At 30.9% G+C, this 21,642-nt stretch overlaps 1 protein-coding gene and 1 pseudogene across 1 annotated transcript in view; one reads left to right on the top strand and one right to left on the bottom strand.

The window, feature by feature from the left end:
* LOC145292140 (uncharacterized) overlaps nucleotides 1-21,642 on the top strand; it is a 159,871-nt gene that overhangs the window by 21,109 nt on the left and 117,120 nt on the right. The gene's annotated exons all lie outside the window — the stretch shown is intronic.
* LOC145292544 (U2 spliceosomal RNA) lies at nucleotides 6,014-6,147 on the bottom strand (annotated as a pseudogene).

Genomic DNA, 21,642 nt, shown 5'->3' on the forward strand with positions numbered 1-21,642 from the left:
TCAACGTATTTTTATCTACGGATTTTAAACTTTGTATATAGGGTATTCAGACATATAGAAATATATCTAGCATAATCTATACATTATATCTATAAAAGTGAGAATGTGAGTGTGTGAGAGAGAGAGAACAATTCTCAACCTATATATTCAACAAATTTTTTACCTACAGATTTGAAAATTTGTATATTGGGTATTCAGACATATGGAAATATATCTAGCATAATCGATCTATTATATCTATAAAAGTCAGAATGTTTGCGTGTGGTTGTGTGTGTAAGGTTGCGAGAGAGAGAGAGAGAACAATTCTCAACCTATCTATTCAATAAATTTGTTATCTACAGATTTGACCATTTGTATATAGGGTATTCAGACATATGGAAATATATCCAGCATAATCTATCTATTATATCCATAAAAGTGAGAATGTGTGCGTGAGAGAGAGAGAGAGAGAGAGAGAGAGTAAGTACAATTCTCACCCTATATATTCAACAAATTTTTTATCTACCGATTAGAAAATTTGTATATAGGGTATTCAGACATATGGAAATATATCTAGCATAATCTATCTATTATATCTAGAAAAGTGAGAATGTGTGTGAAAGAGAGAGAGAGAAGAGAGAGAGAGAGAACAATTCTCAACCTATATATTCAACTAATTTTTATGTACAGATCTGAAAATTTGTATACAGGGTATTCAGACATATGGAAATATATCTAGCATAATCTATTATATCTATAAAAGGTAGAATGTGTGTGTGTGTGTGTGTGAGTGAGTGAGTGAGAGAGAGAGAGAGAGAGAGAGAGAGAACAATTCTCAACCTATATACTCAACAAATTTTGTATCTACAGATTTGATAATTTGTATATAGGGTATTCAGACATAAGGAAATATATCTAGCATAATCTATCTATTATATCTAGAAAAGTGAGAATGTGTGTGAAAGAGAGAGAGAGAGAACAATTCTCAACCTATATATTCAACAAATTCTATCTTTACAGATTTGAAAATTTGTATATAGGGTATTCAGACATTTGGAAATATATCTAGCATAATCTATTATATCTATAAAAGTGAGAATGTGTGTGTGAGAGAGAGAGAAAGAACAATTCTCAACCTATATACTCAACAAATTTTTTATCTACAGATTTAAAAATTTGTATATAGGGTATTCAGACATATAGAAATATATCTAGCATAACCTATCTATTATATCTATAAAATGACCATGTGTGTGTGTGTGAGAGAGAGAGAGAGAGTCAGAGAGAGAGAGAGAACAATTTTCAGCTTGTGTGTGTGTGAGAAAGAGAGAGAGAGAAAGAGAGGAAGGAAAATTCTCACCCTATATATTCAACAAATTTTTTATCTACATATTAGAAAATTTGGATATAGGGTATTCAGACGTATGGAAATATATCTAGCATAATCTATCTATTATATCTATAAAAGTGAGAATGTGTGTGTGAGAGAGAGAGAAAGAGAGAGAGAGAGAACAATTCTCAACCTATATATTCAACTAATTTTTTATCTACAGATTTGAAAATGTGTATATTGGGTATTCAGACATATGTAAATATATCTGGCATAATCTATGTATTATATCTATAAAAGTGTGAATGTGAGTGATGGAAAGAGCAAAAAATTCTCAACCTATATAACCTATAAAAGTGAGAATATGTGTGAGAGAGAGAGAGAGAGAGAGAGAACAATTCTCAACCTATATATTCCACACATTTTTGGGCACAGATTTGGAAATTTGTATATAGGGTAGGCAGACATATAGAAATATATCTAGCATAATCTATCTATTATATCTATAAAAGTGAGAACTTGTGTGTGTGTGTGTGTGTGTGTGAGAGAGAGAGAGAACAATTCTTAACCTACATACTCAACAAATTTTTTACCTACAGTTTAGAAAATTTGTATATAGGGTATTCAGACATATGGAAATATATCTAGCATAATCTATCTATTATAACTACAAAAGTTAGAATGTGTGTGTGAGAGAGAGAGAGAACAATTCTAAACCTATATATTCAACAAATTTTTTATCTACAGATTTGAAACTTTGTATATAGGGTATTCAGACATATGGAAATATATCTAGCATAATTTATCTATTTTATCTATAAAAGTGAGAATGCGTGTGTGTGAGATAGCGAGAGAGAGAGAGAGAAAAAGAGAGAGATAAAAATTCTCAACCTATACATTCAACAAATTTTTTATCCACAGATTTGAACATTTGTATATAGGGTGTTCAGACATATAGAAATATATCTAGCATAATCTATCTATTATATGTATAAAAGTGAGAATGTGTGTGTGTGTGAGAGAGAGGACAATTGTCAACCTATGTATACAACAAATTTTTTATCTACAGATTTCAAAATTTGTATATTGGGCATTCAGACATATTTTAATATATCTGGCATAATCTGTCTATTATATCTATAAAAGTGAGAATGTGTGTGATAGAGAGAGAGAGAACAATTCTCAACCTATATACTCAACAAATTTTTTATCTACAGATTTGAAAATTTGTATATAGGGTATTCAGACATATGGAAATATATCTAGCATAATCTATTATATCTATAAAAGTGAGAATGTGTGTGTGTGTGTGTGAGAGAGAGAGAGAGAGAGAGAGAGAACAATTCTCAACCCATATACTCAACAAATTCTTTATCTACAGATTTTAAAATTTGTATATAGAGTATTCATACAAATAGAAATATATCTAGGATAATCTTTCTATTATATCTATAAAAGTGAGAATGTGTGTGTGTGTGAGCGAGAGAGAGAGAGAGAGAGAACAGTTCTCAACCTATACATTCAACAAATTTTTATATATAGGGTATTCAGAAATATCGAAATATATCTAGCATAATCTATTATATCTTTAAAAGTTAGAATGTGTGTGTGTGAGAGATAGAGAGAACAATTCTCAACCTATGCACTCTACAAATTTTTTATCTACAAATTAGAAAATTTGTATATAGGGTATTCACACATATGGAAATATATCTAGCATAATCTATCTATTATATCTATAAAAGTTAGAATGTGTGTGTGAGGTAGCCAGAGAGAGAGAGAGAGTAAGAACAATTTTCAACCTATATATTCAACAAATATTTGATCTACAGATTAGAAAATTTGTATATAGGGTATTCAGACATATGGAAATATATCTAGCATAATCTATCTATTATATCTCTAAAATTGAGAATGTGTGTGTGAGAGAGAGAGAACAATTTTCAACCTATATACTCAACAAATTTTTTTATCTACAGATTTGAAAATTTGTATATAGGGTATTCAGACATATGGAAATATATCTAGAGTAATCTATCTATTATATCTATAAAAGTGAGAATGCGTGTGTGTGTGAGAGAGAGCGACACAGAACAATTCTCAACCTATATATTCAACAAATTTTTTATGTACAGATCTGAAATATCACATTTGTATAGAAGTAGAAATCTTGATACCTACTCTGATACCTAATAAAAGAAAGGACACTCTTTAGGGCAGATTTTGATTATAACAAGTCACTAATTAGAAATTATAATAAACATTCTAATAATTTAAGAATTTTACCAAAATAAAATTGCATGGTAATCACCCAATTTCTGCCACAAAATTTTGATTGGCAGAACTCATAAACATAAAATATATATTTTCTAATTTCATCTTTTTTTTTTCTTTTTACATAATCTGGTTTGATGTTTTCCCAAATATTCAAATCACTATATTTTGCTGCTTAATATCAAATACAGCAACTGAGTTATTTTTATGCATCAAACAATTACATTTTCTCATTCATCCAAACTAATCACTGAACATCAATTTCATATTTTCTTCACTAAAATATTACTGTGCTTGATGTCATCAAGTGGAGCGGATCATTTTTTTTTCATTTGTTCACACATTTTTCCAATTTATATATATTTTAAAGATTCTTAGCCTATGTCATTGCATACCAATCTGTTTATTAAAAGTTAAGGTTCACTGTAAACACATATGTTACACCAAAATAAAAACGCTTCAGATAATGTCTTGATATTCAATTCAGTTTCTCACATGACATCTTATGAAGTTAGTAGAAATGTTACAGACTTTTGAATCTCAAACACTTTCAATACTGTGCACTGATATTTTCTTTTTTGCAATATAAGCACATTCATGATTTTTTTTACAAACGTTAAAAACTTTCACATTGTGTAGCAATATACTGAAACAATTATAAAAATATTTGTTTTTATTTTGAATGATGCAGGGCATCTGAAGAGAGATTTTTCTAACAAAATGAAAGTATAATTTTTAGCAATAGGTATCTAGGAAAAGGCCACTACATATGTTATAAGTTCCAAATTTCCACAACCTGGCAAATACTGGTACATGCTAGCAAATTTAGATTTGCAATTACAAAATATGATTCTAATTTTTTCCTTTGCTCTTTATTCTAACACTACACTAAGTTTACTGTGTTATTTCGCTACAGTTGATATTGTGTAGAACAATAAGAAAATCATAGTGAACAATGCATTCAACAAAATTTCACACACATTTCTAGATACCTATATCTAATAAGTTCAAAAGAAAGGACACACTTAGGGAGGTATTTTGGTGGTCAAGTCACTAAAAAGAGATTAGCTGGTTTCCCGGCATAGCCCAGGATATAATAAAGATTGACTGAAATACATGTTCTAGCTGGTTTCTAGGCGTTGCCAGGGATGTAATATAGACACATTATGTTGTATATTACCTGTTCTCTTCTCCCTAAGGTAAAACAATTTCATATACATGCTGTAAATTACCTATGCTAGGGATAAAACATGAACAATATCAGTCCTAGGGTAGATAAAACAAATAATACATAGAGATGAAAGATTCCTCTCCCCTAAGAATCAAACATATGTTCAATATCTGCTTTTGTTTTTTCATTGTTTATACGGTCCCGAGCAACGCCGGGTAGCCCTGCTAGTCTATATATATAAAAGGCAAAAATCGGTGTGTATGTATGTATGTATGTATGTATGTTTGTTTGTAACGCTAAAACTTTTGAAAGACGGAACCAGAGTTGACAAATTTGGTATCATATTGCACCTTGATCACCCGGATGACAAATATCGAAATTTCACGTCAAACGGACCAGTAGAAAGGGGTCAACTGATCGTTTTTCTCCTAGGGGGGCCCCCCAAAAAACCTGTCATTTTAACGTTATTCAATACGTGTCACGTGACGTGACGTCAGCTCAAACTTTTGACAGACACAACCAAAGTTGACAAATTATGTATCATATTGAACCTTGATCACCCGCATGACAAATATCGAAATTCCACACCAAACGGACCATTAAAAGGGGGTGAACTGATCATTTCTCTCCTAGGGGGGCCCCCCAAAAAACCTGTCATTTTAATGTTAATATTACATAATCCAAAAACGCTTAGTCATGTCACGTGACGTGACGTCAACATCCAGTAATGGCGAACAAATGTAAACAAACACTTTGTTTTACCGATACTTTTGTAATTTCTCTTCTGCTTTGTTCTAGAGATTATTAAACTCCATGACAATGTCTCCAACGTATTTAACTGGTCAAAAATAGTATTTATACAAGAGTTTTAACGAAAAATATCAGGAAAAAATGTACAGGAATAAAAAAAAATTCAGCTTTCAAAATATTCGTCGATAAAAAAACCGATCTTTATATTTACGCTAGCCATTTTGTATATTACCACGTGACCTGCTATCTCTTAAACTGGAGGGGGGGGATCCACTTGAATCCAACAAAACCAGTAATTTTTTTTTTCTATTATATATACATCATTTTCTATAAAATTAAGTGTAGACTTTATAATTAAAACAAAAAATGTTATTCATACTAAAAAAAAAAACGCTTAGTCATGTCACGTGACGTGACGTCAACATCCACTAATGGCGAACAATTGTACCTATTTACTATGCCTCCCCACGGGACAGAGTTAGACACCAGGGTCGTTTTTTAACGTGGAGAAAAGGTACAAAAATAAAAATTGTCTCAGTCGTGGAGGATTTCTCCTCCACCGAAAGAGAACAAGAAATAGAAGTGCAGCATCTGAAGAACAGATACTACACTTTGATCTTGACCAAAAGGCCAAGAATGCGAACAATTGTAAATAACAACTTTTTTCACAAAACCAACACCGTCTTTCTTTTTTTTTCTCTCTCTTTCTCTCTCTCACCCACTTACTCTTCCCTCTCTCTCACCCTCTTTCTCTTGACGTCACACCACTGTTAAACTGTGGGGGGGAGGAACACATTCCCAGGCATTATCTCCTATAGATGCACATTTTATTAGAAATTCAGCTTTCAAAATATTAGACGATAATAAAAATATAAAACCAACACCCTCTTTCTCTTTTCTCTCTCTCTCACCAACTTACTCTTCTCTCTCTCTCACCCTCTTTCTCTTGACCTCCTACTACTGTTAAACTGTGTGTGTGTGGGGGGGGGGAAGAGGCAGCTTGAAAACCAACAAAAACAGTGCACAGTTTCCCAAGCATTTGGGGTGGGAAGGGGGGGAAGAAGCCGAGCGCACAGTTTCGTGTGAGAGAGAGAGAACAATTCTCAACCTATATACTCAACAAATTTTTTATCTACAGATTTGAAAGTTTGTATATAGGGTATTCAGACATATGGAAATATATCTAGCATAATCTATCTATTATATCTATAAAAGTGAAAATGTGTGTGTGTGTGAGGTAGCCAGAGAGAGAGAGAGAGAGAGAGAGAGAGAGAGAGAGAGAGAGAGAGACAACAATTCTCAACCTATATATTCAATACATTTTTTATCTACAGATTTGAAAATTTGTATATAGGGTATTCAGACATATGGAAATATATCTAGCATAATCTATCTATTATATCTATAAAAGTGAAAATGTGTGTGTGTGTGTGTGTGTGTGTGTGTGCGTAAGAGAGAGAGAGAACAATTCTCAACCTATATACTCAACGTATTTTTATCTACGGATTTTAAACTTTGTATATAGGGTATTCAGACATATAGAAATATATCTAGCATAATCTATACATTATATCTATAAAAGTGAGAATGTGAGTGTGTGAGAGAGAGAGAACAATTCTCAACCTATATATTCAACAAATTTTTTACCTACAGATTTGAAAATTTGTATATTGGGTATTCAGACATATGGAAATATATCTAGCATAATCGATCTATTATATCTATAAAAGTCAGAATGTTTGCGTGTGGTTGTGTGTGTAAGGTTGCGAGAGAGAGAGAGAGAACAATTCTCAACCTATCTATTCAATAAATTTGTTATCTACAGATTTGACCATTTGTATATAGGGTATTCAGACATATGGAAATATATCCAGCATAATCTATCTATTATATCCATAAAAGTGAGAATGTGTGCGTGAGAGAGAGAGAGAGAGAGAGAGAGTAAGTACAATTCTCACCCTATATATTCAACAAATTTTTTATCTACCGATTAGAAAATATTATATAGGGTATTCAGACATATGGAAATATATCTAGCATAATCTATCTATTATATCTAGAAAAGTGAGAATGTGTGTGAAAGAGAGAGAGAGAAGAGAGAGAGAGAGAACAATTCTCAACCTATATATTCAACTAATTTTTATGTACAGATCTGAAAATTTGTATACAGGGTATTCAGACATATGGAAATATATCTAGCATAATCTATTATATCTATAAAAGGTAAAATGTGTGTGTGTGTGTGTGAGTGAGTGAGTGAGAGAGAGAGAGAGAGAGAGAACAATTCTCAACCTATATACTCAACAAATTTTGTATCTACAGATTTGATAATTTGTATATAGGGTATTCAGACATAAGGAAATATATCTAGCATAATCTACCTATTATATCTATAAAAGTGAGAATGTGTGTGAAAGAGAGAGAGAGAGAACAATTCTCAACCTATATATTCAACAAATTCTATCTTTATAGATTTGAAAATTTGTATATAGGGTATTCAGACATTTGGAAATATATCTAGCATAATCTATTATATCTATAAAAGTGAGAATGTGTGTGTGAGAGAGAGAGAAAGAACAATTCTCAACCTATATACTCAACAAATTTTTTATCTACAGATTTAAAAATTTGTATATAGGGTATTCAGACATATAGAAATATATCTAGCATAACCTATCTATTATATCTATAAAATGACCATGTGTGTGTGTGTGAGAGAGAGAGAGAGAGTCAGAGAGAGAGAGAGAACAATTTTCAGCTTGTGTGTGTGTGAGAAAGAGAGAGAGAGAAAGAGAGGAAGGAAAATTCTCACCCTATATATTCAACAAATTTTTTATCTACATATTAGAAAATTTGGATATAGGGTATTCAGACGTATGGAAATATATCTAGCATAATCTATCTATTATATCTATAAAAGTGAGAATGTGTGTGTGAGAGAGAGAGAAAGAGAGAGAGAGAGAACAATTCTCAACCTATATATTCAACTAATTTTTTATCTACAGATTTGAAAATGTGTATATTGGGTATTCAGACATATGTAAATATATCTGGCATAATCTATGTATTATATCTATAAAAGTGTGAATGTGAGTGATGGAAAGAGCAAAAAATTCTCAACCTATATAACCTATAAAAGTGAGAATATGTGTGAGAGAGAGAGAGAGAGAGAGAGAACAATTCTCAACCTATATATTCCACACATTTTTGGGCACAGATTTGGAAATTTGTATATAGGGTAGGCAGACATATAGAAATATATCTAGCATAATCTATCTATTATATCTATAAAAGTGAGAACTTGTGTGTGTGTGTGTGTGAGAGAGAGAGAGAACAATTCTTAACCTACATACTCAACAAATTTTTTACCTACAGTTTAGAAAATTTGTATATAGGGTATTCAGACATATGGAAATATATCTAGCATAATCTATCTATTATAACTACAAAAGTTAGAATGTGTGTGTGAGAGAGAGAGAGAACAATTCTAAACCTATATATTCAACAAATTTTTTATCTACAGATTTGAAACTTTGTATATAGGGTATTCAGACATATGGAAATATATCTAGCATAATTTATCTATTTTATCTATAAAAGTGAGAATGCGTGTGTGTGAGATAGCGAGAGAGAGAGAGAGAAAAAGAGAGAGATAAAAATTCTCAACCTATACATTCAACAAATTTTTTATCCACAGATTTGAACATTTGTATATAGGGTGTTCAGACATATAGAAATATATCTAGCATAATCTATCTATTATATGTATAAAAGTGAGAATGTGTGTGTGTGTGAGAGAGAGGACAATTGTCAACCTATGTATACAACAAATTTTTTATCTACAGATTTCAAAATTTGTATATTGGGCATTCAGACATATTTTAATATATCTGGCATAATCTGTCTATTATATCTATAAAAGTGAGAATGTGTGTGATAGAGAGAGAGAGAACAATTCTCAACCTATATACTCAACAAATTTTTTATCTACAGATTTGAAAATTTGTATATAGGGTATTCAGACATATGGAAATATATCTAGCATAATCTATTATATCTATAAAAACTAGAATGTGTGTGTGTGTGAGAGAGAGAGAGAGAGAGAGAGAACAATTCTCAACCCATATACTCAACAAATTCTTTATCTACAGATTTTAAAATTTGTATATAGAGTATTCATACAAATAGAAATATATCTAGGATAATCTTTCTATTATATCTATAAAAGTGAGAATGTGTGTGTGTGTGAGCGAGAGAGAGAGAGAGAGAGAGAGAACAGTTCTCAACCTATACATTCAACAAAATTTTATATATAGGGTATTCAGAAATATCGAAATATATCTAGCATAATCTATTATATCTTTAAAAGTTAGAATGTGTGTGTGTGAGAGATAGAGAGAACAATTCTCAACCTATGCACTCTACAAATTTTTTATCTACAAATTAGAAAATTTGTATATAGGGTATTCACACATATGGAAATATATCTAGCATAATCTATCTATTATATCTATAAAAGTTAGAATGTGTGTGTGAGGTAGCCAGAGAGAGAGAGAGAGAGTAAGAACAATTTTCAACCTATATATTCAACAAATATTTGATCTACAGATTAGAAAATTTGTATATAGGGTATTCAGACATATGGAAATATATCTAGCATAATCTATCTATTATATCTCTAAAATTGAGAATGTGTGTGTGAGAGAGAGAGAACAATTTTCAACCTATATACTCAACAAATTTTTTTATCTACAGATTTGAAAATTTGTATATAGGGTATTCAGACATATGGAAATATATCTAGAGTAATCTATCTATTATATCTATAAAAGTGAGAATGCGTGTGTGTGTGTGAGAGAGAGCGACACAGAACAATTCTCAACCTATATATTCAACAAATTTTTTATGTACAGATCTGAAATATCACATTTGTATAGAAGTAGAAATCTTGATACCTACTCTGATACCTAATAAAAGAAAGGACACTCTTTAGGGCGGATTTTGATTATAACAAGTCACTAATTAGAAATTATAATAAACATTCTAATAATTTAAGAATTTTACCAAAATAAAATTGCATGGTAATCACCCAATTTCTGCCACAAAATTTTGATTGGCAGAACTCATAAACATAAAATATATATTTTCTAATTTCATCTTTTTTTTTTCTTTTTACATAATCTGGTTTGATGTTTTCCCAAATATTCAAATCACTATATTTTGCTGCTTAATATCAAATACAGCAACTGAGTTATTTTTATGCATCAAACAATTACATTTTCTCATTCATCCAAACTAATCACTGAACATCAATTTCATATTTTCTTCACTAAAATATTACTGTGCTTGATGTCATCAAGTGGAGCGGATCATTTTTTTTTCATTTGTTCACACATTTTTCCAATTTATATATATTTTAAAGATTCTTAGCCTATGTCATTGCATACCAATCTGTTTATTAAAAGTTAAGGTTCACTGTAAACACATATGTTACACCAAAATAAAAACGCTTCAGATAATGTCTTGATATTCAATTCAGTTTCTCACATGACATCTTATGAAGTTAGTAGAAATGTTACAGACTTTTGAATCTCAAACACTTTCAATACTGTGCACTGATATTTTCTTTTTTGCAATATAAGCACATTCATGATTTTTTTTACAAACGTTAAAAACTTTCACATTGTGTAGCAATATACTGAAACAATTATAAAAATATTTGTTTTTATTTTGAATGATGCAGGGCATCTGAAGAGAGATTTTTCTAACAAAATGAAAGTATAATTTTTAGCAATAGGTATCTAGGAAAAGGCCACTACATATGTTATAAGTTCCAAATTTCCACAACCTGGCAAATACTGGTACATGCTAGCAAATTGCGATTTGCAATTACAAAATATGATTCTAATTTTTTCCTTTGCTCTTTATTCTAACACTACACTAAGTTTACTGTGTTATTTCGCTACAGTTGATATTGTGTAGAACAATAAGAAAATCATAGTGAACAATGCATTCAACAAAATTTCACACACATTTCTAGATACCTATATCTAATAAGTTCAAAAGAAAGGACACACTTAGGGAGGTATTTTGGTGGTCAAGTCACTAAAAAGAGATTAGCTGGTTTCCCGGCATAGCCCAGGATATAATAAAGATTGACTGAAATACATGTTCTAGCTGGTTTCTAGGCGTTGCCAGGGATGTAATATAGACACATTATGTTGTATATTACCTGTTCTCTTCTCCCTAAGGTAAAACAATTTCATATACATGCTGTAAATTACCTATGCTAGGGATAAAACATGAACAATATCAGTCCTAGGGTAGATAAAACAAATAATACATAGAGATGAAAGATTCCTCTCCCCTAAGAATCAAACATATGTTCAATATCTGCTTTTGTTTTTTCATTGTTTATACGGTCCCGAGCAACGCCGGGTAGCCCTGCTAGTCTATATATATAAAAGCCAAACGTCTGTGTGTATGTATGTTTGTTTGTAACGCTAAAACTTTTGAAAGACGGAACCAAACTTGACAAATTTGGTATCATATCGAAGCCCCATCACCCGGATGACAAATATCGAAATTTCACGTCAAACGGACCACTAGAAGTTGGTCAACTGATCAGTTATCTTCGAGGGGGGCCCCCAAAAAACCTGTCATTATCTCTCTATATATAAAAGACAGATGTTTGTTTGTAACGCTAAAACTTGAGATGAAAGATTCCTCTCCCCTAAGAATAAAACATATGTTCAATATCTGCTTTTGTTTTTTCATTGTTTATACGGTCCCGAGCAACGCCGGGTAGCCCTGCTAGTTTAATCATAAAATTTAAATTCTTATGTTGAAATGTTCCTGTCTACATATTAGCTGACAACCTCCTCTCCTCCTGCCTCAGATACCCGGGAATGGGAACCCTCCATATATGTCTGCTTCCAGCCTTATTTACTGTATTACCAGTTTCATCATTATTTTTTAAATTTCTAAAATTGTGTTTTTATATTATTTATGGATGTTAAGCATGAATGCAGATGCCATAAAATTATTGAAAAATTATAAAATTAATACCAAAATTCCTTGTGAAAATTTGGAGAAAAGTTGATTGATCTTGGAATAGTTTTGTTTTCAATTATATTCTCAGAGACATCACATTTAATTTTTTGTTAATGATATTTTTTTTTGATGTCAAGAACTATTGCTCTAGAAACGAAACCTCTTTTGAGATTCATTAATCCTGTGTGATATAACAGTAAATCAGCTGTAGATCTCATAGAACAGAAACCATATTGCATGTCACTGAGTAGGTTATTTTTGTTGAGGTGGTTGACCGCTTCTGTTTACCACAGATTCCAGCAACTTAATCATGATGCACAGGAGATTGATTGGTCTGTACTGATAGGGAGATGACTGATATACAGAATTTTTAAATACTGTGCAGACTGATAGTTTTCTAGGATGTTGGGGAAACATTTTTCTTTAATGCATTATTTTAAACAGCTTTGTAAGTATGGGAACTAGTTGTGGTTCAAGCTTTTTGAGCACTATGACTGGAATACCTTTGGGGCCGTCTGCTTTATTGGAATCAAGGTTTTTGACAAGCTTGGTAACATCACATACAGATATCGTATGTCGCATAGTGTGTTTTCAGTCACAGGAAGAAATATAGTGGGGTAGGTGGTCCTGATTGCAAAGAGTAGAATTTGCTGTGAAGTTTTTGGCAAAGAATTTTGCTTTGTCAGATGCTGACAAAGTTACCTATTTATTTTGGTATTTTTTTTTTTACAGTATTGTGAGTTATTAATTTTTTAAAAATAAAAACAAAAAATGATAAAACTCGATTCTCCTTCCCATTTTTCTTGCTTTAATTGAACTTTTATACTTTTATGCCAAAATAACCTACCATTCTTGCTTCATTCTTTAACTCTATGCACAGAAGCTCTAACGAAGATGTAAGTACTTTAGCCTATACCCGACTCTGTATCATATGAGGATCTCTGCCCCCCCTGGGTCTGACATGTGATGGGATATAGTTGGGTGACATGTTTCCGATGATGGATTCCCCTACCCTTGATAAAGCCGGAGCAGAGCGAAACTAACCCTAAGTCCGAGTGCTGAGACTGAAGTTAATCCAAACACTCAAAACCGGATCAGAGATGTACTACAAAGCACATAGCCACTTGATGTAAAGAGCTAAAAAAATAAAAAAGGAAAGAAATAATACCACTTCAAAGTAAAAAAAAAACTAGCCAGTGATAAGTATTATATAGATAGATTCAGACTAAAAAAAAAAAAAAAATGCAAATCTCACTCATGGATTGTGAAAATTAAAGAACACAATAAGGAAAGCCTCTGATTCCAGGACTGTAGCAATACCAAAAGTGAAATGCCATAGAGAGCTGAAGCTGATAGTAATCTCATTTAAAGCATAAAAAAAAAAAAAAAAAATTGGTCTGCTGCTACATTTGGGGATGGTGCAACTCTCATCATTATTTCTTGTCTTGGCAGAGTACAAAATGAACTTTTATAAATTACCACCTGACGTCTTAGCTATAACATTAAAAATTTATTGTGAATAAGAATTCTGGAAAAACTGATCTTTTTCCGTTTTTTTTTTTTTTTTACTAATAGAATATCATGTATCAAAACCAAGGGCTTATCAATTATAAGGATCAAATATATTACCAATTGTATGATGAACAATATTATGAGAGGATTGAAAGCAATAGCAGGATTACTTAAGAGGACAGATTCACAAGTATTGTATGTTGTAGTCAGTAGAAAAGCAGTCCAGTGATATCATATTCTATAGATGTGAGCTTTTTGGAAAGAATATCTGCTTGAGAAAGTTCCATTTGGTTTTAGGTAAACAACAAAAGAATGGCGGTTGCTAGATGGATACTTGCTGTGAAGGTTTTACGGGGAGGTTGGGAGGGGTCAAAGATTGTAGTTCTGTTGAGCACCTACCATGAAAATAGGGTAGAGAAAGAGTAACATTTCCTTACTAAGAAAGAAACTGACGAGAAGAGACCCCCCCCACACACACACACACTCTCGATTGTGAAGTCTGTTTTGTATTTTGTCAAGGAATAAATACTGTGAGTTACAGCACCTTCAGTTGTGGCAGCAATCTTTAAGTTATCAGATCATTTTTTTTTTTTTTTGCTTGCTACTAATTTTATACTTAATTGATATTTAAGCTCTGTGGCACTTTCATTTTGGTATTGCTAAAGTGTTGGAGGGAACTTTTATAAATGACCATTGGTGTTGAAAGGACAAAAAAAAAAACAACCATGTGTCAAAACTTTACCTTCATGTAGACATTGGTAAATTTCTCCCTATTTTTAGACCTTTTCATCAGATTCATTTATTTTAATTTTTATTCATTTCTTCGACCTAGCATTTGACTGACCACATCACTCCCTCTCATTTCAAGATCAAATATTAAAGTAGCGAAACTGAAGTTTTTTTTTTTATATATATATATTTTTTGTATGTTTGTTTATCTTACTGTTAAGCAGAAATATGGAATTGGCTGCAAATATTGTTACCCCTCTCCAACATCCTTACAAAATTGTAGACCTCTACACCAAAATTCTGGCAAAAATTACTGTCTGTTGATTCCAACCACAGAGATGGGAATTTTTCCGAAAAAAAAAAAAAAAATCTGATTCAAACTCTATTTAAAAAAAAAAAAATTCAACTCTTACACCTACAAAAATTGGTGATTCTGCATCACTACTGTTAAGAATTGTGATTTCTTTAAATATTCTTTTTATTGTTTCTTGTGTACAGTTACTGTGATAATTTGTTACAAAATCTGTTATGTTGTAAGTGGGAAGAAAATCTCTTCTTTCTGTTCTTTTCTCTTCAATAAGTAAGACATCTACTTTGTGTCGTATAATCAATCTTAATCTCTTTGCAAGAACATTAGACACTTGTTTGATTATATTCATCTTCATCTTTTCTTTCAAAATCATATTAAAAATCTATGCACTTTAGGCTGAATGTATCATCATTGCTCCACTCCTTGCAGTTTTTTATTCTTATCAATTATTTTGGTCAGAAAGGAAGAGAAAAAAAGTATGATCTGGTTTCTTGTTTATTTGAAATTGTGACGGACATATACAACAAGCCTTCTTCTCTTCTAAAGTTGTTAAATTCTTTTTCAAAACATTTTCCTGATTATCAAATAAGCATAACATTTACATATTATTAAAAAAGGGAGCGAAAATCGAAATATTGAATTTCAAATAAAATCAATGCTATCTGCTTACTGTATATACTTGTTTATAAGTCGACGTGCATGTTAAGACCAAAAATTGTCATGATGCTGATAATGATGATGTTGTAAAATGTTTGCTTTTTTTGGCATAAAAAGAAACGGAAAAAGCGAGCAAGAGAGAGAGAGAGAGAGAAAATAAAGTGTTGTAGATAACGTTGATGCTGTAAAATGTTTTTTTTTTTGTTTTTTTTTTGGCATAAAAAGAAATGTAAAAAGAGGGAATAAAAACTGGTGTAAATAATGTTGACACCGTAGAATGTTTCTTTTTATTTCGACAGAAAAAGAAATCTAAAGAGAGAGAGAGAGAGAGAAAAATAAAAACTGTGGTATAGTGTTGACACCATGAAATGTTTGTTGTTTTTCTTTGGCATCGCCATGTAATGTTTTTTTTTCTTCTGCATAAAAAGAAATATGAAAAGCAAGTGAGAGAGAGAGGGAGTTGAGAAGAATATATACAGAGAGGGAGAGAGTGAGAGGAAAAAAACTGGTGTAGATATTGTTCACGCTGTAAAATGTAAGAAAATGAACACTGAATAAATTAAAAATGCGCTTTTTAATCCATATAATTGTTAAATATACTTTTGTCATTAGTCACTAACAGCGAATAAAACACCATACAGCTGGTCTATAAAATAATACATTGTTTTTATTTCATGGCGACAAACAGTTTTGGATATAAAGTTATGACTGGTGTTTTGACAGCTCTGAAAGTGTGTGGGGTTGATGTGAACGTTGGCAGTTAAGAAATGTGTCAGCTTGTTCTCTCTCTGACCAATGCCCTGCTTTCTGTTTGTGACAATTTATATAAACATTCTTTTCCTCTGAAATTTTTAATATTTCCCATTGTCTATTATCTCAAATCCTTTGACCGATATCTTCTCACATATTTCTGGGTCAAATTATGCATTCCAATAGAGAATGGCGGAAAGTCTCATTCCCCATATGGAATCAATCTGCGTGTGTGCAACCCATCGAATGCTTCTCTTTTCAGGGTCACGTGCCAATCCAACACCGTAAGACAAATTAAAGATATAATTAAATAACATTCTAAAAATGTTCACATTCGGTAACCTCATATTGAACAATTTTTAAAATTTATTATTTTTAATCACTTTGAATATCTTTTTATTTTTGGAAATATTTGTTAATATTTTGAAAAAATATTGAATAAAAAAGTTTTTTGTTATAAATAATACATATTTATCAACTATTACTAATATTTTTACATTTATGCATTATGACATACACTATCCAGTGGAAAAAACGATGGCAGATTGGTTTATGGCAATCTCACCGGGGAATAATGGCTACTCTGATCATAGCTGTTTTTGTAGGTAATTCTTACTAACGATTAATACTCCACATTAAACTCAACATTGTGTCACTTCTAGTTCTTATGGGAATCAATTTATATAAGGGGATGAGAAAACAATAATTTATACCTTCTACTCAGAAATCAAGGCACATAAATTATGTATAAGGAGATCCATGCAGAGTATGAGTAGTTTTCCTATTGTAGTGTCCTTGAAGAATTTTATAAGATTTTTTCCCCTGTCCTTACGTGGAACCGACTTGTTAGTGAGAATTTATTCAATCAAAAAAAACATCTACAAACTTTACATTTATTTCACTTTTTTTTTTTTTTAATTGATAGCTGGTATTGTCATAGAAATTAAATAACTTGTTTATACTTCTGTGCCTGACTAAGCTGAGTTTATGAAATAAATACACAAGATTGGACAAAAGTTGACCTCTAATCTAACATCTTTTTATTACTTAGTTTATTAGAATTTTTATTGCCCTTAAAAAGAAATACTGTTTTAGTAGCAGGAAGATTCAGGATTGAATGGATAACGTTACATCATCCTCTTCCATCCCATAACACCATATTACCTTGCTATTACAGTAGAACTCAGGATATAGTGGCCCCCGGGATGGGATACGTTTTTTTTTTTTTTTTTCCAGGTTATGATGTGAAATACAATGTTTTTCCGGCCCTTGTTTACGGTATTTGCCCTGCCTTATGGTGCTATTTATAATGTTCTTTGATTATATACATATGTATTATATACTGTACTGTATTTTGTTACTAATTTTTAATATGTACTGTATAAAATTTTGCTTAGGCCCCTGCCATATGGTGATTTCATTTTACAGTCCCAACCTTGGAACAGATTAATACCGGGGTTCTACTGTATTGTTTTCATACTTAATAAAATTAATTTTTTCAGTGGGGTTCAATAATGTACTTGGCATGCACAAGGAAAATGAACATAATTTAATCTTAGTTTATTTATGGATCCTTTTTTCCTAATATGTGAATTCCTTCTGACTATTTCCAGAGCAGCAGTTGGGGTTTAAAGCTCCTACCTAGCAAGATCTAACATTACATTGTTTTTCACTAAAACTGAGATTGCTCTCATTTCAAATATTTCTATAATATGGTTAACTAATCCACTGTGTACGCTCTTATCAGATGATTTGTATAACTAAAAACTCTACCAAGCATATTCAAAGGATATGTAACAGTTTCTAAGGAATCATTATTATGAATGGCAAATTTGAACAATGCTATGAATCCTGATTGAGGAAGATTGAAAGCATATTGCCTCTCCATGCCAACGTTATGTTTCAGATAAAATCAGACAAACAACTTGACATTTAATGCCTTTCTTAGTGATGGGTGCGGTGGGGACGATTTTTGCCCACTTTCTTTTCCTCTTTTATTCTGATGAATTGTTCTTTGTTGTTCTTGAAATAAGCCTTATCTATCCACTAAAAGACTTTATAAAAAAAGACTTGATGGAATGTGATGTACTATCAACTATGCATGGTCGTGTATGTTTATTGCTGTTTCATCTCTTTCTTTGTCTCTCTCTCTCTCTCTCTCTCTCTCTCTCTCTCTCTATATATATATATATATATATATATATATATATATATATTTAGTAATGTGATTGATAATTTAAAATTTAAAAATCAAATTATAATTAAATTAAAAATCCGTTTCATAAGAAGGAACAACAACAAAATCAATTATTTGTACGATCGTTTCGGAAAACAGTGTTTTTATTGTGGTAGACATCAAGTTACGGACAATAATTATTACATATAGTTTTTTAATAAACAAGGTTTCCTCATCAGCAAATTGTGAAGGGTTTTATTAAATTTAAATTTAAAAAACACCATAAATAAACCTAGCATTAAAAGTAAGGCAGATGTATCTGGAAAAAATTAAAATAAAGGTATGGATTTAAAATTGATAAGAAAATTAATATGGGTTAGAGATAGAAAAGAAATAGAGTAAAATATAAATTTGGTTTAAGTACAATATTATACATACACACATACACAAATATATACATGCATATATATGAAAAAATAGACACATATATACATATACATAGATATACAGATATATACATAAAAATACAGGTACAAATATTTACCTTTTAATTTTTCGCCTTTTGAAATCAGAAACTATGGTTAAAGTACTCATATAGATGTTTGCTATAGCTTTTCACCTTATCGAATGATAAATTTTCAAAAAGGACGCCCATGCAATAATTTATTTCCGTTAGCATACTTTTGATTTAAAGACGCCATGGTTTATAATTCGAAAGAAATTGTAAGTTAATGTTATTTGTATAATTACATAATGTAAGGGGGATAATTAGTCATATTTTCTTTAATTAAAGGGTGCAAGGGGGATAATTAGTCTAACTTAATTTATTACAGAAAAAAAAATTGTAATCTATTTTTACTAATAAGTAATTTTTAATGATTTAAGGTGGTTTATATTTATTAAATTTAAACCAACGTTTATGACTGCATGTGAAAATTAGTTCCTGTCTTGAATTTAATAGGGTGGTTGCATTTTTTATATCTTCATATTTCAAAATTTGTAGGGTCTCTTTTGTACATAGTGCACAGAATTTATCTCCTGGTTTATATGGTTTGCAAGATTCAATTACTCGCCATTTCAAGTTGAAAGAAATATTGCTATTTTTGAGTTGCCAAATATAGTTGGATAGAGTAGTTTGGTTTGACAGAGAGTTATTTTTAAAAGAATATTTGTGCGTTGAAATTCTGTTTTATTAGGCCAGATGTGGAACCAAAATATATTGGCTCTTGCTTATTGTGATTATTTTCCGTTAGGTCTGGTGCTGGATTATTATATGGTGGGTTGGTTTGTAATTGATCGGTAGATTGGTTTAAGTTGGTGTCATTATTTAATCTGGTAGTTGAGTTATGGCTGTTAATAGATTCATGTAAATTTGGGGTTTTTGATACTGTGCAACTATAGATTACATTTTTAATTTTACATGAGCCTTGTAGGGTACATTTATTTTTTCTTCTCCAGTTAGAGTCTGATATATTTTGTATAGTCGTATTTTGTAGCTTATTAGTTTTCTTACTATTAGAGCTAATTCTTTTTTGATGAAGGTTAGGCATAGTAGAGTAAGAGACTTTGATTGTGTTCTTATTGAAAATTTTATTATATCTATGGGGGGCTTTAAAGTTTTTATCTAATATTTTAAAAAATTCTCTGGCTATGTTTGTCTCTAGGTTTTTGGAATATAGAGGGTTGAACCATAGGATCTCTTTATGTCTATTCTTACGTTTACGGGTTTTGGTTTGTTGTTTATTTGTATTATTATCTAATATTTGTGGTTTGGTTTTATCTTTTTTTGTCTCTTGGTTATTTTTCTTAACTCGCATATGGGAAGACATTGCCATATTATATGTTATTAGGCTCTTAATAGGTTTATTTTCAATGCAGTTTGGTTCTATCATTTTTATTTATGAATTTAATTTGCGAATTGTATCCAGAGTTTTTAAGGGCTTCATTGTAATATTTTTCATTTTTGATAAATATGGATTTAGAAGACAGTCTAGAAATTCTTAAAGCGATATTGGGAACTATTAATTTTAATATTGATTTAGGGTGATTTGATTCATCGTGGACATATAGTAGAGATTGCTTAGGTTTATGATATGGTTCAAAGGTAGAATTCTGAAGATTTAAGGTTATGTCTAAGAAATTAACAATTTTTTTTATTAGGGTCGGTTTTTATACTAAGTCCATAATTTTTAAATAATTTATGTAGAGCTTTAATTGCTTTTTCATAATTTTTATTTGTAGAGTTAGTTACGAAAAGTGCATCATCTCTGTATAGTCCTCCTTCAAGTTTGAACTGTTTATGGAGTATACAATGTATTTCATTTAAAAGGAAAAGGCCAACTAGATCAGTGACCGGAGTCGAATCCGTCGAGCCCATTAAAATGTTGAAGTGGTTAGGGGTATTTTTCCTGGTCCAATACTTATTATCAAAGGTTATTAAAGACTCTTTAGCTACAAGTATTAGTTTAATTTCGTCTTGAGTTATATTAGTTAATTTTCGTGCCATTAATAGAGATTTATTTAGTAGGATAGGTGATCTAGATTGGTAGTATGATTCAATGTCAAAAGAAAGAAATTTAACGTATTCTTATTTTGAATGTTAGAAAACCAGTCGATTACTTGGTTGGAAGATTGCCATAATGGGTATTTTATTATAGATTTAATTTTGGGGATAATTCTATCTAATATGTTTTTACTAACTAGTCCTATATCTGATTTTGAGGGGCAAATGAGTCTAATAGTAGGGTTAATATTAAAGCTGTGTTTGTGGTCTTTTAAAGTAAATCTGGGGGTACCTGGTACCGTTATTTCCATATATTTATCTATTTTAAGTTTAGTTAAAATGCTTTTTGCGTCATTATTTATTTTATTTAGTGCTGATTTATTTGTTGTTTTGTAATTTTTATTAAGTTCCTTATATATTAGATTTTTATATTGTATATAGTCCATTG

This window comes from Euprymna scolopes, chromosome 13 (genome assembly GCF_053919585.1).
Source record: "Euprymna scolopes isolate OS-2025 chromosome 13, ASM5391958v1, whole genome shotgun sequence".
Taxonomy (NCBI): Eukaryota; Metazoa; Mollusca; class Cephalopoda; order Sepiida; family Sepiolidae; genus Euprymna; species Euprymna scolopes.